This window comes from Triticum aestivum, chromosome 5B (assembly GCF_018294505.1).
Source record: "Triticum aestivum cultivar Chinese Spring chromosome 5B, IWGSC CS RefSeq v2.1, whole genome shotgun sequence".
In the NCBI taxonomy this organism is placed as follows: domain Eukaryota; kingdom Viridiplantae; phylum Streptophyta; class Magnoliopsida; order Poales; family Poaceae; genus Triticum; species Triticum aestivum.
The window spans coordinates 644,090,089-644,117,240 of NC_057807.1; the positions used below are offsets into that span (position 1 = coordinate 644,090,089).

At 47.0% G+C, this 27,152-nt stretch overlaps 1 non-coding gene across 1 annotated transcript; it reads right to left on the reverse strand.

The window, feature by feature from the left end:
• Positions 1-2,236: 2,236 nt before the first annotated feature.
• LOC123117947 (U1 spliceosomal RNA) lies at positions 2,237-2,398 on the reverse strand. Its single transcript, XR_006457576.1, has one exon. It is a non-coding gene; the product is annotated as a U1 spliceosomal RNA (small nuclear RNA).
• Between the last annotated feature and the right edge of the window lie 24,754 nt (positions 2,399-27,152).

The following is a 27,152-nucleotide window of genomic DNA, read 5'->3' on the forward strand; positions in this document are numbered from 1 at the left end:
CTCCTACATATTCTACGAAGATCTTTATCGGTCAAACAGCACAACAACATACGTTGTTCCCTTTGTCATCGGTATGTTACTTGCCCGAGATTCGATCGTCGGTATCATCATACCTAGTTCAATCTCGTTGCCGGCAAGTCTCTTTACTCGTTCCGTAATGCTTCATCCTGCAACTAACTCATTGGTCACATTGCTTGCAAGGCTTATAGTGATGAGCATTACCGAGAGGGCCCAGAGATACCTCTCCGATACACGGAGTGACAAATCCTATTCTTGATCTATGTCAACCCAACAAACACCTTCGGAAACACCTGTAGAGCATCTTTATAATCACCGAGTTACGTTGTGACGTTTGATACTAATTAATGATTACATATAAAAGTCAATATTGGCGAGACATCTTATTATATATCTGGGCGGTATAGGGAAGGCGCCATATGCTTGTGCCATTGGTGTAGGAATCAATCTTGGTGACATGACAAATGAAGTTGCATTGTTGTGTGGCATCACAAGCACACGGGGTGTTTATTTTGGGTCATGACACCTAGTAAAGGCCGTTTAGTTCCTAACCTTGGTCAATAAGCTCTACTGACTATTTTATGGAATTTAATGTTGTCAGGATGTCCCACCGAGAAAGGAGTGGTATACTGGTTAGCTCAAGTATCTATATTTTGTGTCTCGTTATATTTTGATCGATTGTTGTACAGCATTTAGGTATGACCTTTCCAGAATATAATTGTCATCTGGCCACTGCTCTCATTTTGGAAAACAGGAAAAAGAAACAGGATAGTTGCGGTATCATGAATAAAACACTCTGAACCAGTCATGCCCAGCCATGTCTAGGAAGGAGTTTTCTTCACTAAATCTGTATACTGTGAACTCGGAACTAATGTGGACTCTTCCATCTTTTGTTTTGCATGTCTGTCTTATATCTAGCCTACTTAGGTAAGCACAGAGTTAGTTTACTGCATTGGAGAGTATTTCGTGCAAACAATGCTACTTGGTTGCCTGTCCCACAAATGCCAAGTCGGCTAAGTAAAATGCTCGGTCATGATTCTTTTGCAAAAGAATGCAATGATCTGACACCAATGGACATGTTCATCTGGATCATGATTCACCTGGATGCATAATGTAGCGCAGATAGTTCATCTTGGACATGTTGCAGTCTTGCTGTACCACACTTGTATCAGATCCCTCCTGTGTTGCGTACCTTCAGTTCCATGTATGGCCCCTTCTTTTGTCATTAAAAGAACACACTGGCTGAACATGAGATGAGAGGCTGGAGCCAGCTTGGAGTTCAGCATGCATGAAAATGTTATTTATTTTAAGTTTGTTCTCTGCCAGCTTGTTCTGGAAAATCGCTCCTCCCGCAGAGAACGGAACAGAACAGAACAGTGGCTCTGTTGCAGGATTTGTCTACTGTCGTTACATGTTCACGGTGGTAGGAGCTCTGAAACTTTTGCAAGTGGTTCCATCCTTGAGTGTTTAGAGCTTAGTGAGAGGCAGTTTTCCTTTAGCAGTTATGTACGGTGTTGAACTACTTACCGAATCTTCTTTTTTTGCTGGAACTGACAAGTTTTAGGTGTAGCTTTGCCTGAAGAGGCATGGCGGGGCCCTTATGGGTTTATCAATGTGTGAGGAAGGGATTCCTCTGCAGGCGCATGGTTTGGTTTTTTACGTTGCATGTAATGGAAAAACACACCTGGTTTGGTTTGGTGTATGGTTGCTGGCCCTGAACATCAAGAAGACATACATGTATTGCACTCAACCTTATGCTTGTGTTGATTAGCATGTGCGTACCTGCTCTTGAGTCGATGAATGCTTGCTATGAGCTTTGCGGGGTGTTGTTTGTTCATTTAGCACAGAGAATTGCTAGGTTGGTAGCGCATCTGACTGTAAAGTTGTTGACGTTCCATTTAGATTCAGGCTAAAGGGATTAAGCTAGAGCTAGGTTTCCTGTCAAGAACTTCTCGCGTTGAAATGCTATGCTTAGAAGTTCAGTTCTAGGCAGATTTTACTTGCAACAAGGTAGAGAGCACCAGAATGTACAACCTGGCAGGCACCAGACGCATATGTCTGGATCAGAACCCTCCAGCAATTACTGAATTTTGTTCTCTGTTCAGAGTACAACACACTGCCTGAAGAAACTGCATCTGTCGACTAGGAGGACTGCATTGTAGTAGCAGACTTCAGAAACAGGCCAGGCCAAGGAGCAAAATTTAATTTCAAAGAATTGGCGGGGGCCGCGCGAACGCGTACCCCCTCTACCATAAATTATGACGTTCACTCTCCCACTTAGGGGAGATGATGGGCCGACGCACCCACCAAGTGCAATGTGTGCCATCGACCCAGGCCACGGGCCTTGTTGATCGCCCGTCGACCCCGTCCAGGTAAGTAAGGAGAACGTAGCACCTCGCCCTCCTCTTATAGCCAGCTCTTCCTCTCGATGCTCCTCGGCTGGGCGAGGTGGGACAAAAATTCGAAGCGCACCAGCAGCCGGGGGTGAAGGGAGGCACGCGTTCTGGGAGGTTCGCTTCAGCGGGCCTGAAGGAAGGACGAGAGATATGGGCCGTAGCTGCTTTGTGCCATTCCTCAAAAGAAAAAGAAAAAAGAACAGTGGCCAATTTTTTCTTCAGAAAAGAAACGGGATCCGCATCCACGCCGGGACCAAGCTGCGGATCCTCATCGCCGATGAAGATTTCCACACCGCGGCGCAGGACAGGGAGTACTGCGTGTGAGAGAAAGGCAGCCTCCATGTCCCAGCGGGGTGGTCGACTGTAGCCTGTGCCGAGAGAGACGACTCCTCGTCAGATATTCAAAAAAGTTTCAGTTTTGTAGCCCGATCCATTACAGTTTCAGCATGTAATTAAAGCGCAACTAGCTTCCCTCTAGTACATCCTGATACTGAACACGGTATCACTGCCATACCAGGAGCTCTTCTGATGTTACTTCTTCTCGTACATCAAAATATAACTCACGATTGATGAAGAGATGAAGAGATGTACTACATCATAACTCACGATTTATATTAGTCACCAACCATTCATGGGTTGCCGGTAAGTTAGGTACGACCTTACACAGGTCCATCTTGTTAATGGTTGTGGATGACTGCACATGTATCATGTATTTCGTATGTCCCGCCGGCACACGATTTCGATTACTTTTGACTTTGAAATTGTAAGTAGCATGTGAAATACTAATTGATGCAAAGTGAATGTCGGAACAAACTCTTGTGGAAGGAAGAAAATACCTATTGTTAAGGAATAAGGAGTGTCTGGTGCGAAAGTCCTTTTCTGCTCCCGAGCTCAAATGCTCCCCGTGAACAGTAAAAATAAAAATATTTAGTAAACAAATTCAAAAAATTCTGAAATTTTGTTTTGGTAAATTTTGACAAATGTTTTGTATGCTTGCAAAGTTTCAGTACGAACCAACATTCGTGGAAGGCGTGGCAAAAAAAAACAAAATCAGCACCCCAAAATGTTTTCAAAACTAGCATTTTTGGAACATCGTTTTATTTTTTTTGCCATGCCTTACACGAATGTCGTATCGTGCTGAAATTTTGTAAGCATACAAAATACTTGCCAAAGTTTACCATAAAAAAATTCAGATTTTTTTTGAGTTTTTTTTACTCTTTTTTCGATTTTACTATTCATAAGGGAGCATTTAAGCTCGGGTGTAGATACTATGTGTCCATGTATGGTGCCGTTTTATATCATGGTTCACCATATAGAAAGGCTACTAGACTTCTCTACACCACAAAGAGCCCATGTTTATGCACGACTTTCTACTATATTTTATGGGCTACTAACTGTTTCGTGGTCGTGTACCGAATTCCTCGTGAAAAGTTTGTTGCAATCATAAACTGTAGGTGTGGAGCAACAGAGGCATTATAGGCAATTTTTGTCCACTTTGCATATCTTGTTCACATAAAAAGGTAAATCATTAACTTGCTTTCACTAGTAGAAAACAGGACTAATGTTCGGGCCTGGCCAGCCCATTAGTCCCAGTTCTTCAAGAACCGAGACCCATGGGGGTTATTAGACCCGGTTCGTGAGCCCAGGGGGGCGGCCGGGCCTCGTGGGCATTGGTCCCGATTCGTGTGGAACCATTTGTTCCGGTTCAAACCACGAACCGGGACCATTGGTCCTCGCTCCTGGCCCACAATCATTGGTCCCGGTTTGTGGCTTGAACCAGGACAGAAGGGGGTGCTTTAGTCCCGGTTCATGCCACGAACCGGGACAAATAACTTGCCTATATATACCCACCGCCGCGGCAGAGCACTCCACCGTGCTCTGTTTTTTCAATCCGGCGAGGAGAGGGCATTTGGGTGCTCTAGTTCACCTCCTAAGCACATGAGGTGTTCGATGAAATGCCCGAGCCACACTAGTTAAGCTTTCTCCTCTCAAAGCTCGACCTCGGAGCTCCATTTTTTTCGAGATTTGTCTAGATTTAGCGCTCCGTCACGCCCCGTCCCCGTTTTCATCGCCGTTGATCGCCCGCGCCGATCTCGTCGCCGGCACCACCGTGCTGAGCCTCTTGTTCTTATCTTCTTTCTGATACTTGTCTGATTTTCTTACTTTAGATAGATATTTGTCTGATTTTCTTACTTTTGACACACATAATTATATATAATGCACGCAGATGAACCGGCAATGGATGTATGGTGACAGACACACCTCCGAGTACATTAGGGGCGTGCATAATTTTCTCGAAGTGGCTGAGGCAAACAAGCAGAATGGTTTATGTGTTGTCCATGCACTAAATGTGGGAATACGAAGTCTTACTCTGACCGGAAAATCCTTCACACCCACCTACTTTACAAGGGTTTCATGCCACACTATAATGTTTGGACGAGGCACGGAGAAATAGGGGTTATGATGGAAGACGGCGAAGAAGAAGAGGACGATGACAACTATGTGCCCCCTGAATACGGTGATGCTGCAATGGGGGGAGCTGCTGAAGATCAAGAGGAACCAGATGATGTGCCCGATGATGCTGCAATGGGGGAAGCTGCTGAAGATCAAGAGGAACCAGACGATGTGCCCGATGATGATCTCCGCCGGGTCATTGTCGATGCAAGGACGCAATGTGAAAGTCAAAAGGAGAAGCTCAAGTTCGATCGCATGTTAGAGGATCACAAAAAAGGGTTGTACCCCAATTGCGAAGATGGCAACACAAAGCTGGGTACCGTACTGGAATTGCTGCAGTGGAAGGCAGAGAATGCTGTGCCTGACAAAGGATTTGAGAAGCTACTTAAAATATTGAAGAAGAAGCTTCCAAAGGATAATGAATTGCCCAACATTAGTACGCAACAAAGAAGGTCCTATGCCCTCTAGGATTGGAGAAGATACATGCATGCCCTAATGACTGCATCCTCTACCGCGGTGCGTATGAGGATTTGAACGCATGCCCGGTATGCGGTGCACTGCGGTATAAGATCAGACGAGATGACCCTGGTGATGTTGACGGCGAGCCCCGCAGGAAGAGAGTTACTGCGAAGGTGATGTGGTATGCTCCTATAATACCACGGTTGAAACGACTGTTCAGAAACAAAGAGCATGCCAAGTTGATGCGATGGCACAGTGAGGACCGTAAGAAAGACGGGAAGTTGAGAGCACCCGCTGACGGGTCACAGTGGAGAAAAATCGAGAGAGAGTACTGGGCTGAGTTTGCACATGACCCAAGGAACGTATGGTTTGGTTTAAGCGCGGATGGCATTAATCCTTTCGGGGAGCAGAGCAGCTATCACAACACCTGGCCCGTGACTCTATGTATGTATAACCTTCCTCCTTGGATGTGCATGAAGTGGAAGTTCATTATGATGCCAGTTCTCATCCAAGGCCCTAAGCAACCCGGCAACGACATTGATGTGTACCTAAGGCCATTAGTTGAAGAACTTTTACAGTTGCGGAATGGAAACGGTGTACGTGTGTGGGATGAGCATAGACAGGAGGAATTTAACCTGCACGCATTGCTGTTTTTAACCATCAACGATTGGCCCGCTCTCAGTAACCTTTCAGGACAAACAAACAAGGGCTACCACGCATGCACACACTGTTTAGCTGACACCGAAAGTATATACCTGGGAAGGTGCAGGAAGAATGTGTACCTGGGCCATCGTCGATTTCTTCCGACCAACCATCAATGTTGAAAGAAAGGCAAGCATTTCAAAGGCGAGGCAGATCACCGGAAGAAGCCCGCCATGCATACCGGTGATCACGTACTTGCTATGGTCAATGATTTACACGTAATCTTTGGAAAGGGTCCCCACAGACTAGCTGTTCCGAGTGACGCTGAGGAACACGCACCCATGTGGAAGAAGAAATCTATATTCTGGGACCTACCCTACTGGAAAGACCTAGAGGCCCGCTCTTTGATCGACGTGATGCACGTGACAAAGAACCTTTGCGTGAACCTGCTAGGCTTCTTGGGCGTGTATGGGAAGACAAAAGATACAACTGAGACATGGGAGGACCTGCAACGTTTGCACGAAAAAGACGGCATGCCTCAAAAGCAGTATGAAGGTCCTGCCAACTACGCTCTTACCAAAGAAGAGAAGGAAATCTTCTTTGAATGCCTGCTTAGTATGAAGGTCCCGACTGGCTTCTCGTCGAATATAAAGGGAATAATAAATATGGCAGAGAAAAAGTTTCAGAACCTAAAGTCTCATGACTGCCATGTGATTATGACGCAACTGCTTCCGGTTGCATTGAGGGGGCTTCTATCGGAAAACGTCCGATTAGCCATTGTGAAGCTATGTGCGTTCCTCAATGCAATCTCTCAGAAGGTGATCGATCCAAAAATCATACCAAGGCTAAGGAGTGATGTGGTGCAATGTCTTATCAGTTTCGAGCTGGTGTTCCCAGCATCCTTCTTCAATATCATGATGCACGTCCTGAAGGAAATATGCCCTAGAGGCAATAATAAAGTTATTATTTATTTCCTTATAATCATGATAAATGTTTATTATTCATGCTAGATGTCAGGACCCCGACTCGATGTCACATCGATCTAGCTGGTAACACCCCATATCACTTTGCGGCCTCACGCACGGTATCCCCACGGGTGTCGTCTTACCTTTTCCCGGGACCGTTTGCGCCTTTTGGCTCGCGTATATGAAAGTGTCGCTAGCATCCATATGATAAAGAGCCCGGGCTGACATGACTAGTCGTAAACCCAAAGTGGCACAGACTTACAGGGACAGGCATCCATGACCCAGCTTCGAACGTGTCGGTCATCAGCAAGTGGGTCCGGGCTGTAGCACTGGGCTAGCAGGACTCCGGTAAACCGGGCTGTAGCGGGCTAACAGGACTCCGGTACTCAAAGCGTGACATTTCCCCGAAGGGACAGACACAGGAACGAAGAAGGACACATGCCGGCCAGCCTAAGTGTTCCAGAGCAGTAGCAAGCTACCATGGCTCAGCGGTAACACTAGGAGACATTTCCCGGTAAGAGAGGCTACTAAAGATAAACAACTAGATAGTCAGATCCCACACATACCAAGCATTTCAATCATACACACAATATGCTCGATATGTGCAAATACAACGAAGCATCACAACATGACTCTATGACACAAGTACTTTATTTAAGGCTCAGTGAGCCATACATAACATACACACAAAGGTACGGGTCTCACGACCCAACATACAAGTCATACAATCATACAAGCCAGCAGCGGAAGTAACTTGTCTGAGTACAGACAACTAGTAAAATAAAAGAGGCTTGGAAAGCCTCTGACTATACTATGTGGTCCTTCACAAGCTCAGGGTCACCACCTGGGTCTTTAGCCTACTCGTTGATGTCAACGTCTACATAGAACCCATCAGAAGGGGTTGCAGCGTCTTCTGTAAAAATGTAGATTATAGCAACATGAGTACAAAGGTACTCAGCAAGACTTACATCAGATCCTACATACATGCATAGTATCAAGAAGGGTTGGTGGAGTTATTGCAGCAAGCCAGCTTTGACTCTTGGCTAGGCTATCCTACGATACTTCAACTTGAAATAGTTTTGCGCACACGAGTCCACTATTCACCACTTCAATACACTACCGAGGATCCACCTCCGTCCTCCTACGGAGGAGCCATCCTCGGCACTCACACTTATCTTGAGGCTTTTAGTAGTTTCCATTTACTTGTCTATGAACTGTATAGGCAACCAAGTAGTCCTTTACCGCGGACGCGGCTATTCGAATAGATCATGTTAACCCTGCAGGGGGTACTTCTTCATACACGCTCTCACCACTTACCGTCGTTTACACGACATGTACTCGGCAACCTTCAAGCGGAAGCCCAACGTGGGTGTCGGCCACGACCTACCTAATCACCTAAGCCTCCAGTCCAGGTTTATCGCCTATTCAGGTTCCATCCGCAGGGAGTCCGGCCGAGGTTTCCCATACGGCCCCGAACGATGTGAACAGGGTTCCCGAGATACCTAACGGGTATTCGGTACACCCGGCCACGTACCTACCGCATCACAGCCCACCCCTACGGTCAGCGCTGTCCACGGCCTCCAGTAGGCTACAAACACCAGAAACTACTTGCAACTCCTGGACGGAGAACTAGGGTGAATAAGAAGTCGAGAGGGTCCATTGGTTTCGGGCCCAATGCATGGTAGTAGCTGATTCTTAAATCACACATACAGATCTCAGTGCTTAAGGTCGGCTTCAATGAAACAACCCACCATGTACTCCTACATGGCCTCTCATCGATACCTTTACCAAATCGTGTTCACCACACCACTCTCATTACCGACATAATCATTTCACTCTAGCCCATCACCCAGATGAACCAGACCTGACACGACTCTAATCATAGCAGGCATAGCAAGGTAGGAACAACACATACATATGGCTCAATCAACTCCTACACATGCTAGTGGGTTTCATCTAGTTACTGTGGCAATGACAGGTCATGCAGAGGAAATGGGTTCAACTACCGTAGCACACAGCAGTTTGAATCGCGTTGTCTTAATGCAGTAAAAGAGAGCAGGAGCGAGAACATGGGATTGTATCGATATGATCAAATGGTTGGTTGCTTGCCTGATGGTTCGATGCACGGATACGGTTCTTCGTTAGGGTAGTCACGGTACTCCTCGGGGACAGATCCTGTCGTAAAGGATAACGATACACAGGCATCACCAAACAATGTGCAACAATATGATGCATGCATGAAACATGGCAATATGAGTGTGTTGGGCTAATGCAACTAAAGCCAGAAGGGTTTGAACAAATTTGAATCAAAGATTCAAATTTCAATTTCAAATATGGCCTTTTAAAGTGCTTTTCCTTGTTCTGATTAAAACATCCATTTAACTTGTTGGATCATGCATGAAAATAGTACAGATGGATAGATTGGATTTTTCTGATCATTTTTCATATATAATTTGTCCAATTTGGAGTTACAAAATAAAAGTTATGAATTTTTGAAGTTTAATTAATATTCTGGAATTTCCTGATTTAATTTAAATCCAGAAATATCATTTACTGCGTCAGCCTGACGTCACAGTGACATCAGCAGGTCAACAAGGCTGGCTCGGGTCAAACCTGACGTGTGGGGTCCACACGTCAGTGACACAGGGGCTAATCCCGTGTTGACCCGGGCTGGTTAGCTTTGACTAAGCCCTGGGGCCCACTTGTCAGCGTCAGTAGGTGGTGGTTTAGTGGCTAATTAACTAGGCCATGTCAGCTCGCCGGAGTTCTGGCCGGCGGCGACCATCAGTGCGGCGGCGATAGTGGTTTTGGTCGTTTCGGCCACCAAATGAACCGCGGAGGCCACCGGAGTGAAGCTGAGGACGACCCGCGGCTCTTGGCGGAGTCCGTTGGGGTCGGGGTGGCCGGAGTCGACGGCGGCGAGCTCGGCTGCGGCGGCCGGGGTTCGGTCGTGCACGGGAACGGTGTTGCAGGGTGTTAGGGGGGGTGTTGGAGCGTGCTACGTGCTCCTAGTGAGATGTGGAGCACGATGGCGTGCTCGGTTGGGCGCTACGGCGATCGTGGCCACGACGGCGACATCGCCGGCGGCGTGAAGCTTTCGGCCGCGGTGGGGCTAGGGCCTAGGGGTCGGGAGAGAGCAGGGGAGAAGGGGGAAACGGTGGCGTAGCTCACCGCGGTTGCAGTGGGCGTCGAAGCGGGCTCGGGGACGCGTCGGAGACGACGAATTTGACGGCGACGGTGGTCGGAGTCCGAAGAGGGGAACGGCGACGTGGCGGCGATGCAGGGCTTCCGGGGACCCGTGGAGCGGTGGGGAGGAAGAAGGAGTCGAGGCGGAGCTTCTGAGCTGGTCGGGGAAGCGAGGGGTGGTCGGAGACGGTGGCTAAGGCGAACGGCGGCGACGGTGAGCTTCGGCCGTGAGAGAGAGAGAGAGTGAGGGAGAGGAAGGAGAGAGCCGGGGAGAGTGAGAGAGAGCAGGGGGGATCGGGACGGGCTGCGGGCGTCGTCCATGCGGCCAGGAGGGCGTCGGCAAGCAGGAGGTGGCCGCGCAGCCGCGCGCGCGCGAGCACGCAGCAGCTTCGGGGCGAGGGGAGGAAGACGACGGGGAGCTACAGTGCTGGGCTGGGTCGGTTGCTGGCTGGGCCGGCCAGCTGGCTGGGCCGCACAGGTAAGTCTTCCCCTTTCTTTTCTGTTTTCTGTTTTTATTTCATATAACTGCAACTTTGTTGAATTAAATAAAATACCTAGGCAACTCCAAAAATCACCAAACTACTCCTGGTCCATAGTTGGATTATTTCCAACATGAAACATTTTAGTTTGGAGATATTTGAGCATTTAAATATTTTATATAATTTTAAATGCCCAAATTCAAATAGTTATGATTTAATTCAAAACCCTAGGATGGCCTAGGAAAATGTGCACCACTTTTGGCAGAGGTTCTGAACCAAGGCAAAAATGATGGGCATTTTAGAAGGGCATTTCAGGTTCATTGAAAAATTATTTTAGTAAACCCTAGTTGGTTTCAGAGGGGACTGGGGGTTCTGTCATCCCCATTTCAAGTTTCTGATGAATGAGTAAACATGATGCAACACTCTAATGCATAACTAGCTAGGGTGTGACAACTCACCCCCACTCAAAAGAATCTCGTCCCGAGATTTGGGTTCCTCCGGGAAGAAGGCGGGATATTTAAGTCGAAGACGATCCTCCCTTTCCCAGGTTGCTTCATCTTCAGAATGGTGCGACCATTGAACCTTGAGAAACTTGATATTATGACGTCGCGTGGTACGTTCGGCTTGATCGAGGATACGAATGGGGTACTCTCGATAGGTAAGATTATCTTGGAGATCAAGCGTTTCGTGGTCCACTTCACGGATAGGATCCGAGAAGCAACGCCTGAGTTGAGAAATGTGGAAGACATCGTGAACTCTGGAGAAGTGCGGAGGTAGTTCCAATTGGTAGGCAACTTCTCCTCGTTTGGCAAGAATGCGAAAAGGTCCAATGTAACGAGGAGCCAATTTGCCTTTGATACCGAAACGATGGGTTCCCTTCAGAGGGGTGACCCGAAGATAAGCCTTCTCGTCAACCTCGAAAGTCATAGCCTTATGTTTTCGGTCATATTGACTCTTTTGACGAGATTGGGCTGTTTTCAACTTTTCACGAACGATACGAACTTGTTCTTCTGCTTCCTGAATCATATCCGGGCCAAAGAATTGTCTTTCCCCGGTCTCTGACCAGTTAAGGGGTGTTCGACATCGCCGTCCATAGAGGACTTCAAAAGGGGCTTTACCCAAGCTGGATTGATAGCTGTTGTTGTAAGCGAATTCGGCAAATGGAAGGCACTTCTCCCAGTCCATTCCGAACGAGATAACAGAGGCTCGAAGCATGTCTTCTAGAATCTGATTGACGCGTTCCACTTGACCACTTGACTGAGGGTGGAAAGCGGTGCTAAAGGAGAGACGGGTTCCCATAGCATTTTGGAAACTTTCCCAAAATCGAGAGGTGAAAAGACTTCCTCGATCCGAATTGATTTCCAAAGGGACACCATGAAGAGACACTATTCGGGAGATGTATAAGTCTGCCAGCTGACTAGCGGTTATACTCTCACGAACAGGTAAGAAATGAGCTACTTTGGAAAGACGATCGACCACAACGAAAATAGCATTATTCCCTCTTTTGGTCCTGGGAAAACCGGTAATGAAATCCATACCAATTTTATCCCATTTCCATTCAGGAATAGCTAATGGTTGAAGGGTGCCAGCAGGCCGTTGATGCTCTGCTTTTACACGACGACAGACGTCGCAATTAGCAATATACTGAGCGATTTCTCTCTTCATCCTAGTCCACCAGAACCTCTGGCGTAGGTCCTGATACATTTTTGTGCTACCGGGGTGAATGGTGAGAGGAGATTCATGAGCTTCCTTAAGGATTAATCGCCTTAGGTTGCGCACTTTGGGAACTACTAGTCGATTCCCGAAGTATACGACTCCTTGATCATTAACGGAAAAACAATTCGCAATTCCTTTCTGAATGTTTCTCTTGATGCGGGAGATTCCCGGATCTACCTTCTGTGCGTTGATAATTTGATCCGTAAGGGTAGGTTTTGCCACCAAGGTGGAGAGAAAACCTTGAGGTACAATGTGAAGGTTAAGCTTCCGAAATTCCTCATGGAGAAGCGGTTGACTTTGTTGTAACATCAGGTTGTTACAATAAGATTTACGACTTAGCGCATCAGCCATGACGTTGGCTTTCCCTGGGGTATAGGTTATCCCTAAGTCGAAGTCTGTGATCAATTCAACCCAACGTCTCTGCCTGAGATTCAAATCCGGTTGGGTGAAAATATACTTCAGACTTTGGTGATCAGTGAATATTTCGCAACGATTACCGAGGAGATAATGTCGCTAGGTCTTAAGTGCATAGACTACGGCTGCAAGCTCTAGGTCATGAGTGGGATAATTCTCCTCATGTGGGTGCAATTGCCGTGAAGCGTAAGCAATTACATGTCGATCTTGCATGAGAATGCAACCTAGTCCTTGTCGCGAGGCGTCGCAGTAGATAACAAAGTCCTTGGAGAAGTCTGGCGGTACCAGTACGGGAGCAGAGGTCAGGCGTCTTTTCAGTTCCTGAAAGCTGTGCTCACATTGTGGAGTCCATTCGAACTTCTTATCTTTCTTGAGGAGTTCAGTTAGAGGTTTAGCAACCTTGGAGAAGTTCTCGACAAAGCGACGGCAATAGCTCGCTAAGCCTAGAAAACTCCGAACTTGCTTGACTGATTTGGGCGGAGTCCAATCAAGGACGGCTTGAACTCGCTCAGGGTTAACAGCAATACCTTTACCAGATATTACATGACCCAGATAGGTCACTTCTGACAACCAGAATTCACATTTAGAGAATTTGGCATAAAGGCGATGCTCTCGAAGTTTCTTCAACACTAGCCTTAGATGTTCGGCATGTTCTTCCTCGTTCTTGGAGTAGATGAGTATATCATCGAGATAAACCACGACGAATTTATCCAAATACTCCATGAAGATTGAGTTCATTAACCGAGAAAAGGTGGCTGGAGCGTTGGTTAATCCGAAGGACATAACGGTGTACTCGTATTGGCCATAGCGAGTAACAAAGGCCGTTTTAGGAATGTCCCCGTTTCTGATTTTGATTTGATGGTAGCCCAACCTCAAATCCATCTTGGAGAAGACTGAGGATCCAGCGAGCTGATCATACAGGTCGTTGATCCTGGGAAGTGGATATTTGTTCTTGATTGTGACCAAATTGACAGGTCGGTAATCTACAACCATCCGGTCCGTACCATCCTTTTTCTTAACGAATAGGACGGGGCAAGCCCACGGAGATGAACTAGGGCGGATGAAACCCTTTTTCAAGGATTCATCGAGTTGTTTCTTAAGCTCGGCTAGTTCTAGGGGTGCCATCTTATAGGGTCTTCTAGCAATCGGAACGGTTCCTGGAATGAGATCTATTACGAACTCAACATCCCTGTCAGGTGGAACACCTGGCAATTCCTCTGGAAAGACATCCGGGAAGTCACGGACTACCGGAACATCCTCAAGGTCTGGCAAAGGGCTGGCGTTAAGAGAATATAATTGTCGCTTGGCTATTCGGGTCAAGACATTGACTATCTTCCCCGAAGGATGGGTGAGTTGAACAGTCCTAGAGAAGCAATCAATTTTGGCTTGATGAGCTGACATCCAGTCCATACCCAAAATGATATTAATATCCGAAGATTTAAGGGCTATCAAGGATGCAAGGAAAACAAGTCTGTCGACTTGGATCTCATTTCCATAACTTACCCTAGAGGTCTGCCATCTAGACCCAGGGGTAGAGATTTCCATAGTGGATGGCAAGTCACAGAATGCAACGTTATGCAAACGGGCATAACTTTCAGATATAAAAGAATGAGAGGCTCCTGTATCGAAAAGAACGGATGCCGGGTGGCAATTAACAAGAAGCGTACCGAGAACGACGTTGGGGTCCTCTTGAGCTTCTTCGGCAGAGATACAGTTGACATGGCCACGTGAAGCGGTGACCGGTTTGGCATGGAACACCTTCCCTGTCGGCTTGCCACGGCCAACAGCTTTAGCAGATTGATTGGGGTTGGTCTGGGGACACTCGCGCATATAATGACCAGATTCCCCACACTTGAAACAAGTCACGGAACTGGTACGTGGAGGAGCATTATTGGATGGACCCCCATAGGGCTTGGCCGGTGTAGACTGTTGAACAGGGCGAGGCGCCTGGAAAGATGGCCTCGGTGTGAACCTGGGTGGCAGGGCGGTATTGGGTACCCACACGCGGCGTTTCTGAGGACCAGCACCGGATGAGGAACCCATATCACGTCCATGCTTGCGTGTTGCATCATAATCAGTCTGACCAGTTTCAGCACTGATGGCTTTGTTGACAAGTTTCGAAAAAGATGTGCACTCATGCAGACGGAGGTCGCGGCGAAGCTCAGGGCTAAGGCCCTTTCGGAACCTTGCTTGCTTCTTGGCGTCAGTAGAAACTTCCTCAGTTGCATATCGTGCGAGATTACCAAACTCTCTGCTATAGGCATCCACAGAAAGTCGGCCTTGGGTGAAACTGCAAAATTCTTCACGTTTACGGTCCATGAGACCCTCCGGAATGTGATGTTCACGGAAAGCCTCACTGAACTCAGCCCAAGTGGTGACATGGCCCGCTAGGCGCATGGCTCCATAATTCTCCCACCATAGACTGGCGGGGCCTTCAAGATGATATGCGGCGAAGGTGACCTTGTCAGCCTCCGCTACCAACGCGGAACGCAGCTTGTGAGAGATACTGCGAAGCCAGTCATCAGCGTCGAGAGGCTCGACGGAGTGGTGGAACGTGGGTGGATGCAATTTGATAAAATCACTGAGTGACACCACGTTAGCCCTCTGATGGTGTGCTGTATTCTGTTCTATACGCTCCAACAAACGGTTTGTCTCCCGCTTGTTTCTCTCAGCTTCCATCATCACCTCGGCTAGTGAAGGAGGATGAGGCAGATTTTCATTCCTGGCTTCACTGCCTTCGGCCTGCTCTTGGGAAGCAGGATTAGCGCGCGTGTTGACCATCCTAGGTAGACAAGACAATGATTTAGTCAGGATGGTAAAATTCCGACATAGGATACATAAGGTAAGGAATAACTCGAAATGCAAGATGATCATCCGTATGACATGGTAGATACAGAAACTGCTTCTTTATTCCATTGTCATGCACACCATACAAGGTTTAGTACAAGACCAAACAAAGTACTATTACGGTGAGAAAAGGATTACATCTCGTCAGAGGCATTCCAAGCTCCTATACATTATTTTCTACACCTCCGGAAAGAGTACAAACTAGGACATATCCCACGAGTCACGCGGAACGATAGATGACACAGCTAGTGCGAACTAGTGATGCTACCCCTAACTCAGACCGATCCGTAGTAGTCCTCATAAAAGTCACCTCCATAGCCTGGAAGCTCAACATGTTCATCCGGAAACAGACGATCTCGCGGAGCTTGTGGACCATAGGGGCTAGGATGAGGCCTTGGACCAACAAACGGTGGCCTGCGGGGACCGCGAGGTGGGGTGATGCCTCCTACATCACGCCAAACCATCACGTCCGGCAGAGCAGATCTCACAGGATAGAGATCGCGCATATCCGAATATCCAGCTTGCACCGCCGGTGCGAACCGAGTCAAAGTGGCCCAGTGATCGGCACGGGTATTGAAGAGCTCTAACCTTAAGGCCCGATTTTCACGGTCCTTATCCTCGAGCATCTCAGCAGTGGTGCGAGTCCGTGAATCCTCCTGAGTGGAGTCAGCATAAATAGCTTGGAGATATCCTTGTGCTCCCGGAAGTGATCCTGGCATATACCGGAAGTCAGAGTCCCGAAATAAACCAGATCTGACTCGCATAATGGTCATCATAGAGTAGGCGGCATCCTGCACAGCCATCTCGATAATAACCCCGAGTCCATAGGAGCAGTGAAGAGGCTCAGTGGATCCAGGATAAGATGGAAATATCCTGACAGTGCAGAGATACTGGCTTTGATTAAAATCTCGGAATTGCTCTTCGACCGTGTACTCAGGATACCAGCGGTATCCAGCCTCAGTCATTACCCTGACCAACTTAGCAGTATGGCCGGGTACATCTAGGCATCGAGTTAGGCGAACCACTTGATTGAGGTCGCGAGTGGCCATCTGAAAGCATAATCATAATGCAAGGCATTAGAATTTCTAGCAAAATTTCGGCAGCATAACAGCTGTAAATGCTCAAAAAGGATATTGAGACATTTGACAAAGGATTTCGTACACACCCAACATCATCATATCAAAGTTCTGGAACCATTCTAACAACATAATGTGGTAGTAGAACTGAACTAGGCTTGTAACCATCAAACTTATAAGGTACTACTGATTAGTAACACGTGATCCTGATAGAGAGAGTAGATCCTAATTCCTTAACCCCCGGTGGAAGAATGGACTGACTCAGATCAGAAAGTCATAAGGTATAAGGAGTAAAAAGAGCCTTACGTTCCAACCCACAAACAATTCCCCTACATATAACTAAAGAATTTCTAGACTCAACATCGACCAGTTTGGCTTGAAGAACCTACAGGCAGTCCTGCTCTGATACCAACGCTGTCAGGACCCCGACTCGATGTCACATCGATCTAGCTGGTAACACCCCATATCACTTTGCGGCCTCACGCACGGTATCCCCACGGGTGTCGTCTTACCTTTTCCCGGGACCGTTTGCGCCTTTTGGCTCGCGTATATGAAAGTGTCGCTAGCATCCATATGATAAAGAGCCCGGGCTGACATGACTAGTCGTAAACCCAAAGTGGCACAGACTTACAGGGACAGGCATCCATGACCCAGCTTCGAACGTGTCGGTTATCAGCAAGTGGGTCCGGGCTGTAGCACTGGGCTAGCAGGACTCCGGTAAACCGGGCTGTAGCGGGCTAACATGACTCCGGTACTCAAAGCGTGACATTTCCCCGAAGGGACAGACACAGGAACGAAGAAGGACACATGCCGGCCAGCCTAAGTGTTCCAGAGCAGTAGCAAGCTACCATGGCTCAGCGGTAACACTAGGAGACATTTCCCGGTAAGAGAGGCTACTAAAGATAAACAACTAGATAGTCAGATCCCACACATACCAAGCATTTCAATCATACACACAATATGCTCGATATGTGCAAATACAACGAAGCATCACAACATGACTCTATGACACAAGTACTTTATTTAAGGCTCAGTGAGCCATACATAACATACACACAAAGGTACGGGTCTCACGACCCAACATACAAGTCATACAATCATACAAGCCAGCAGCGGAAGTAACTTGTCTGAGTACAGACAACTAGTAAAATAAAAGAGGCTTGGAAAGCCTCTGACTATACTATGTGGTCCTTCACAAGCTCAGGGTCACCACCTGGGTCTTTAGCCTACTCGTTGATGTCAACGTCTACATAGAACCCATCAGAAGGGGTTGCAGCGTCTTTTGTAAAAATGTAGATTATAGCAACATGAGTACAAAGGTACTCAGCAAGACTTACATCAGATCCTACATACATGCATAGTATCAAGAAGGGTTGGTGGAGTTATTGCAGCAAGCCAGCTTTGACTCTTGGCTAGGCTATCCTACGATACTTCAACTTGAAATAGTTTTGCGCACACGAGTCCACTATTCACCACTTCAATACACTACCGAGGATCCACCTCCGTCCTCCTACGGAGGAGCCATCCTCGGCACTCACACTTATCTTGAGGCTTTTAGTAGTTTCCATTTACTTGTCTATGAACTGTATAGGCAACCAAGTAGTCCTTTACCGCGGACGCGGCTATTCGAATAGATCATGTTAACCCTGCAGGGGGTACTTCTTCATACACGCTCTCACCACTTACCGTCGTTTACACGACATGTACTCGGCAACCTTCAAGCGGAAGCCCAACGTGGGTGTCGGCCACGACCTACCTAATCACCTAAGCCTCCAGTCCAGGTTTATCGCCTATTCAGGTTCCATCCGCAGGGAGTTCGGCCGAGGTTTTCCATACGGCCCCGAACGATGTGAACAGGGTTCCCGAGATACCTAACGGGTATTCGGTACACCCGGCCACGTACCTACCGCATCACAGCCCACCCCTACGGTCAGCGCTGTCCACGGCCTCCAGTAGGCTACAAACACCAGAAACTACTTGCAACTCCTGGACGGAGAACTAGGGTGAATAAGAAGTCGAGAGGGTCCATTGGTTTCGGGCCCAATGCATGGTAGTAGCTGATTCTTAAATCACACATACAGATCTCAGTGCTTAAGGTCGGCTTCAATGAAACAACCCACCATGTACTCCTACATGGCCTCTCATCGATACCTTTACCAAATCGTGTTCACCACACCACTCTCATTACCGACATAATCATTTCACTCTAGCCCATCACCCAGATGAACCAGACCTGACACGACTCTAAGCATAGCAGGCATAGCAAGGTAGGAACAACACATACATATGGCTCAATCAACTCCTACACATGCTAGTGGGTTTCATCTAGTTACTGTGGCAATGACAGGTCATGCAGAGGAAATGGGTTCAACTACCGTAGCACACAGCAGTTTAAATCGCGTTGTCTTAATGCAGTAAAGGAGAGCAGGAGCGAGAACATGGGATTGTATCGATATGATCAAATGATTGGTTGCTTGCCTGATGGTTCGATGCACGGATATGGTTCTTCGTTAGGGTAGTCACGGTACTCCTCGGGGACAGATCCTGTCGTAAAGGATAACGATACACAGGCATCACCAAACAATGTGCAACAATATGATGCATGCATGAAACATGGCAATATGAGTGTGTTGGGCTAATGCAACTAAAGCCAGAAGGGTTTGAACAAATTTGAATCAAAGATTCAAATTTCAATTTCAAATATGGCCTTTTAAAGTGCTTTTCCTTGTTCTGATTAAAACATCCATTTAACTTGTTGGATCATGCATGAAAATAGTACAGATGGATAGATTGGATTTTTCTGATCATTTTTCATATATAATTTGTCCAATTTGGAGTTACAGAATAAAAGTTATGAATTTTTGAAGTTTAATTAATATTCTGGAATTTCCTGATTTAATTTAAATCCAGAAATATCATTTACTGCGTCAGCCTGACGTCACAGTGACATCAGCAGGTCAACAAGGCTGGCTCGGGTCAAACCTGACGTGTGGGGTCCACACGTCAGTGACACAGGGGCTAATCCCGTGTTGACCCGGGCTGGTTAGCTTTGACTAAGCCCTGGGGCCCACTTGTCAGCGTCAGTAGGTGGTGGTTTAGTGGCTAATTAACTAGGCCATGTCAGCTCGCCGGAGTTCTGGCCGGCGGCGACCATCAGTGCGGCGGCGATAGTGGTTTTGGTCGTTTCGGCCACCAAATGAACCGCGGAGGCCACCGGAGTGAAGCTGAGGACGACCCGCGGCTCTTGGCGGAGTCCGTTGGGGTCGGGGTGGCCGGAGTCGACGGCGGCGAGCTCGGCTGCGGCGGCCGGGGTTCGGTCGTGCACGGGAACGGTGTTGCAGGGTGTTAGGGGGGGTGTTGGAGCGTGCTACGTGCTCCTAGTGAGATGTGGAGCACGATGGCGTGCTCGGTTGGGCGCTACGGCGATCGTGGCCACGACGGCGACATCGCCGGTGGCGTGAAGCTTTCGGCCGCGGTGGGGCTAGGGCCTAGGGGTCGGGAGAGAGCAGGGGAGAAGGGGGAAATGGTGGCGTAGCTCACCGCGGTTGCAGTGGGCGTCGAAGCGGGCTCGGGGACGCGTCGGAGACGACGAATTTGACGGCGACGGTGGTCGGAGTCCGAAGAGGGGAACGGCGACGTGGCGGCGATGCAGGGCTTCCGGGGACCCGTGGAGCGGTGGGGAGGAAGAAGGAGTCGAGGCGGAGCTTCTGAGCTGGTCGGGGAAGCGAGGGGTGGTCGGAGACGGTGGCTAAGGTGAACGGCGGCGACGGTGAGCTTCGGCCGTGAGAGAGAGAGAGTGAGGGAGAGGAAGGAGAGAGCCGGGGAGAGTGAGAGAGAGCAGGGGGGATCGGGACGGGCTGCGGGCGTCGTCCACACGGCCAGGAGGGCGTCGGCAAGCAGGAGGTGGCCGCGCGGCCGCGCGCGCGAGCACGCAGCAGCTTCGGGGCGAGGGGAGGAAGACGACGGGGAGCTACAGTGCTGGGCTGGGTCGGTTGCTGGCTGGGCCGGCCAGCTGGCTGGGCCGCACAGGTAAGTCTTCCCCTTTCTTTTCTGTTTTCTGTTTTTATTTCATATAACTGCAACTTTGTTGAATTAAATAAAATACCTAGGCAACTCCAAAAATCACCAAACTACTCCTGGTCCATAGTTGGATTATTTCCAACATGAAACATTTTAGTTTGGAGATATTTGAGCATTTAAATATTTTATATAATTTTAAATGCCCAAATTCAAATAGTTATGATTTAATTCAAAACCCTAGGATGGCCTAGGAAAATGTGCACCACTTTTGGCAGAGGTTCTGAACCAAGGCAAAAATGATGGGCATTTTAGAAGGGCATTTCAGGTTCATTGAAAAATTATTTTAGTAAACCCTAGTTGGTTTCAGAGGGGACTGGGGGTTCTGTCATCCCCATTTCAAGTTTCTGATGAATGAGTAAACATGATGCAACACTCTAATGCATAACTAGCTAGGGTGTGACACTAGAATTGTATTAACCGGAAACATAATACATGTGTGAATAAATAGACAAACAAAGTGTCACTAGTATGCCTCTACTTGACTAGCTCGTTAATCAAAGATGGTTATGTTTCCTAACCATGAACAATGAGTTGTTATTTGATTAACGAGGTCACATCATTAGTTGAATGATCTGATTGACATGACCCATTCCATTAGCTTAGCACCGATCGTTTAGTATGTTGCTATTGCTTTCTTCATGACTTATACATGTTCCTATAACTATGAGATTATGCAACTCCCGTTTACCAGAGGAACACTTTGGGTACTACCAAACGTCACAACGTAACTGGGTGATTATAAAGGAGTACTACAGGTGTCCCCAAAGGTACATGTTGGGTTGTCGTATTTCGAGATTAGGTTTTGTCACTCCGATTATCGGAGAGGTATCTCTGGGCCCTCTCGGTAATGCACATCACATAAGCCTTGCAAGCATTACAACTAATATGGTAGTTGTGAGATGATGTATTACGGAACGAGTAAAGAGACTTGCCGGTAACGAGATTGAACTAGGTATTGGATACCGACGATCGAATCTCGGGCAAGTAACATACCAATGACAAAGGGAACAACGTATGTTGTTATGCGGTCTGACCGATAAAGATCTTCGTAGAATATGTAGGAGCCAATATGGGCATCCAGGTCCCGCTATTGGTTATTGACCGGAGACGTGTCTCGGTCATGTCTACATTATTCTTGAACCGTAGGCTCCGCACGCTTAAAGTTACGATGACAGTTATTATGAGTTTATGCATTTTGATGTACCGAAGTTTGTTCGGAGTCCCGGATGTGATCACGGACATGACGAGGAGTCTCAAATGGTCGAGACATAAAGATTGATATATTGGAAGCCTATGTTTGGACATCGGAAGTGTTCCGGGTGAAATCGGGATTTTACCGGATTACCGGGAGGTTACCGGAACCCCCCGGGAGTCATATGGGCCTTATTGGGCCTTAGTGGAAAGGTGAAAGGGCTGCCCACAAGGGCTGCGCGCCTCCCGCCTCCCCTAGTCCTATTAGGACTAGGAGAGGTGGCCGGCCACCCCTCTCCCTCTTTCCCCCTTGGGAATCCTAGTTGGAATAGGATTGGGGGGGGGGAGTCCTACTCCCGGTAGGAGTAGGACTCCTCCTGCGCCCTCCTCCTAGCCGGACGCCCCCTTCCCCTTGGATCCTTTATATACGGGGGCAGGGGGGCACCTCTAGACACACAAGTTGATCTTCGTGATCGTTCCTTAGCCGTGTGCGGTGCCCCCCTCCACCATATTCCACCTCAATCATATTGTAGCGGTGCTTAGGCGAAGCCCTGCGATGGTATAACATCAAGATCGTCACCACGCCGTCGTGCTGACGGAACTCCTCCCCGAAGCTTTGCTGGATCGGAGCCCGGGGATCGTCATCGAGTTGTACGTGTGCTAAGAACTCGGAGGTGCCGGAGTAACGGTGCTTGGATCGGTTGGATCGGGAAGAAGATGTACACTACTTCCTCTATGTTGTGTCAATGCTTCCGTTGCGATCTACAAGGGTACGTAGATCATACTCTCCCCTCGTTGCTATGCATCACCATGATCTTGCGTGTGCGTAGGAAATTTTTTGAAATTACTACGTTCCCCAACAGTGGCATCCGAGCCTAGGTTTTACGGTTTGATGTTATTTGCACGAATAGAACACAAGTGAGTTGTGGACGATACAAGTCATACTGCCTACCAGCATGTCATACTTTGGTTCGGCGGTATTGTTGGACGAGACGACCCCGACCAACCTTATGCGTACGCTTACGCGAGACCGGTTCCCTCGACGTGCTTTGCACATAGATGGCTTGCGGGCGACTGTCTCTCCAACTTTAGTTGAACCGAGTGTGGCTACGCCCGGTCCTTGCGAAGGTTAAAACGGAGTCTATTTGACAAACTATCATTGTGGTTTTGATGCGTAGGTGAGATTGGTTCTTGCTTAAAGCCCGTAGCAGCCACGTAAAACTTGCAACAACAAAGTAGAGGACGTCTAACTTGTTTTTGCAGGGCATGTTGTGATATGATATGGTCAAGACATGATGTTGAATTTTATTGTATGAGATGATCATGTTTTGTAACCGAGTTATCGGCAACCGACAGGAGCCATATGGTTGTCGCTTTATTGTATGCAATGCAATCGCGATGTAATGCTTTACTTTATCACTAAGCGGTAGCGATAGTCGTGGAAGCATAAGATTGGCGAGACGACAACGATGCTATGATGGAGATCAAGGTGTCGCGCCGGTGACGATGGTGATCATGAAGGTGCTTCGGAGATGGAGATCACAGGCACAAGATGATGATGGCCATATCATATCACTTATAATGATTGCATGTGATGTTTATCTTTTTATGCATCTTATCTTGCTTTGATTGACGGTAGCATTATAAGATGATCTCTCACTAAATTATCAAGAAGTGTTCTCCCTGAGTATGCACCATTGCGAAAGTTCTTCGTGCTGAGACACCACGTGATGATCGGGTGTGATAGGCTCTACGTTCAAATACAGCGGGTGCAAAACAGTTGCACACGCGGAATACTCAGGTTATACTTGACGAGCCAAGCATATACAGATATGGCCTCGGAACACGGAGACCGAAAGGTCGAGCGTGAATCATATAGTAGATTGATCAACATAATGATGTTCACCGATGAAACTACTCCATCTCACGTGATGATCGGACATGGTTTAGTTGATTTGGATCACGTCATCACTTAGAGGATTAGAGGGATGTCTATCTAAGTGGGAGTTCTTAAGTAATATGATTAATTGAACTTAAATTTATCATGAACTTAGTACCTGATAGTATCTTGCTTGTTTATGTTGATTGTAGATAGATGGCTCGTGCTGTTGTTCCATTGAATTTTAATGCGTTCCTTGAGAAAGCAAAGTTGAAAGATGATGGTAGCAATTACACGGACTGGGTCCATAACTTGAGGATTATCCTCATTGCTGCACAGAAGAATTATGTCCTGGAAGCACCGCTGGGTGCCAGGCCTGCTGCTGGAGCAACACCAGATGTTATGAACGTCTGGCAGAGCAAAGCTGATGACTACTCAATAGTTCAGTGTGCCATGCTTTACGGCTTAGAATCGGGACTTCAACGACGTTTTGAACGTCATGGAGCATATGAGATGTTTCAGGAGTTGAAGTTAATATTTCAAGCAAATGCCCGGATTGAGAGATATGAAGTCTCCAATAAGTTCAATAGCTGCAAGATGGAAGAGAACAGTTCTGTCAGTGAGCATATACTCAAAATGTCTAGGTATAATAATCACTTGATTCAATTGGGAGTTAATCTTCCAGATGATTGCGTCATTGACAGAATTCTCCAATCACTGCCACCAAGCTACAAGAGCTTGGTGATGAACTATAATATGCAAGGGATGAATAAGACTATTCCCGAGCTCTTCGCAATGCTGAAAGCTGCGGAGGTAGAAATCAAAAAGGAGCATCAAGTGTTGATGGTTAACAAAACCACTAGTTTCAAGAAAAAGGGCAAAGGGAAGAAGAAGGGGAACTTCAAGAAGAATGGCAAGCAAGTTGCTGCTCAAGAGAAGAAACCCAAGTCTGGACCTAAGCCTGAAACTGAGTGCTTCTACTACAAGCAGACTGGTCACTGGAAGCGGAACTGCCCAAAGTATTTGGCGGATAAGAAGGATGGCAAGGTGAATAAAGGTATATATGATATACATGTTATTGATGTGTACCTTACTAATGCTCGCAGTAGCACCTGGGTATTTGATACTGGTTCTGTTGCTAATATTTGCAACTCGAAACAGGGGCTATGGATTAAGCGAAGATTGGCTAAGGACGAGGTGACGATGCGCGTGGGAAACGGTTCCAAAGTCGATGTGATCGCGGTCGGCACGCTACCTCTACATCTACCTTCGGGATTAGTACTAGACCTAAATAATTGTTATTTAGTGCCAGCGTTAAGCATGAACATTATATCTGGATCTTGTTTGATGCGAGACGGTTATTCATTTAAATCAGAGAATAATGGTTGTTCTATTTATATGAGTAATATCTTTTATGGTCACGCACCCTTGAAGAGTGGTCTATTCTTATTGAATCTCGAGAGTAGTGATACACATATTCATAATGTTGAAGCCAAAAGATGCAGAGTTGATAATGATGGTGCAACTTATTTGTGGCACTGCCGTTTAGGTCATATCGGTGTAAAGTGCATGAAGAAACTCCATACTGATGGACTTTTGGAACCACTTGATTATGAATCACTTGGTACTTGCGAACCGTGCCTCATGGGCAAGATGACTAAAACACCGTTCTCCGGTACTATGGAGAGAGCAACAGATTTGTTGGAAATCATACATACAGATGTATGTGGTCCGATGAATATTGAGGCTCGTGGCGGATATCGTTATTTTCTCACCTTCACAGATGATTTAAGCAGATATGGTTATATCTACTTAATGAAACATAAGTCTGAAACATTTGAAAAGTTCAAAGAATTTCAGAGTGAAGTGGAAAATCATCGTAACAAGAAAATAAAGTTTCTACGATCTGATCGTGGAGGAGAATATTTGAGTTACGAGTTTGGTGTACATTTGAAAAATTGTGGAATAGTTTCGCAACTCACGCCACCCGGAACACCACAGCGTAATGGTGTGTCCGAACGTCGTAATCGTACTTTACTAGATATGGTGTGATCTATGATGTCTCTTACTGATTTACCGCTATCATTTTGGGGATACGCTCTAGAGACGGCCGCATTCACGTTAAACAGGGCACCATCAAAATCCGTTGAGACGACGCCTTATGAACTATGGTTTGGCAAGAAACCAAAGTTGTCGTTTCTGAAAGTTTGGGGCTGCGATGCTTATGTGAAAAAGCTTCAACCTGATAAGCTCGAACCCAAATCGGAGAAATGTGTCTTCATAGGATATCCAAAGGAAACTACTGGATACAACTTCTATCACAGATCCGAAGGCAAGACTTTTGTTGCTAAATTCGGAAACTTTCTTGAGAAGGAGTTTCTCTCGAAAGAAGTGAGTGGGAGGAAAGTAGAACTTGACGAGGTAACTGTACCTGCTCCCTTGTTGGAAAATAGTACATCACAGAAAACTGTTTCTGCGACACCTACACCAATAAGTGAGGAAGTTAATGATAATGATCATGAAACTTCAGAACAAGATACTACTGAACCTCGTAGATCAACCAGAGTAAGATCCGCACTAGAGTGGTACGGTAATCCAGTTCTGGAAGTCATGCTACTAGATCATGATGAACCTACGAACTATGAAGAAGCGATGGTGAGCCCAGATTCCGCAAAGTGGCTTGAAGCCATGAAATCTGAGATGGGATCCATGTATGAGAACAAAGTATGGACTTTGGTTGACTTGCCCAATGATCGGCAAGCAATTGAGAATAAATGGATCTTCAAGAAAAAGACTGACGCTGACGGTAATGTTACTGTCTATAAAGCTCGACTTGTCGCAAAAGGTTTTCGACAAGTTCAAGGGGTTGACTACGATGAGACCTTCTCACCCGTAGCGATGCTTAAGTCTGTTCGAATCATGTTAGCAATTGCCGCATTTTATAATTATGAAATTTGGCAGATGGATGTCAAAACTGCATTCCTGAATGGATTTCTGGAAGAAGAGTTGTATATGATGCAACCAGAAGGTTTTGTTGATCCAAAGGGAGCTAACAAAGTGTGCAAGCTCTAGCGATCCATTTATGGACTGGTGCAAGCCTCTCGGAGTTGGAATAAACGCTTTGATAGTGTGATTAAAGCATTTGGGTTTATACAGACTTTCGGAGAAGCCTGTATTTACAAGAAAGTGAGTGGGAGCTCTGTAGCATTTCTGATATTATATGTGGATGACATATTATTGATTGGAAATGATATAGAATTTCTAGATAGCATAAAGGGATACTTGAATAAGAGTTTTTAAATGAAAGACCTCGGTGAAGCTGCTTACATATTAGGCATAAAGATCTATAG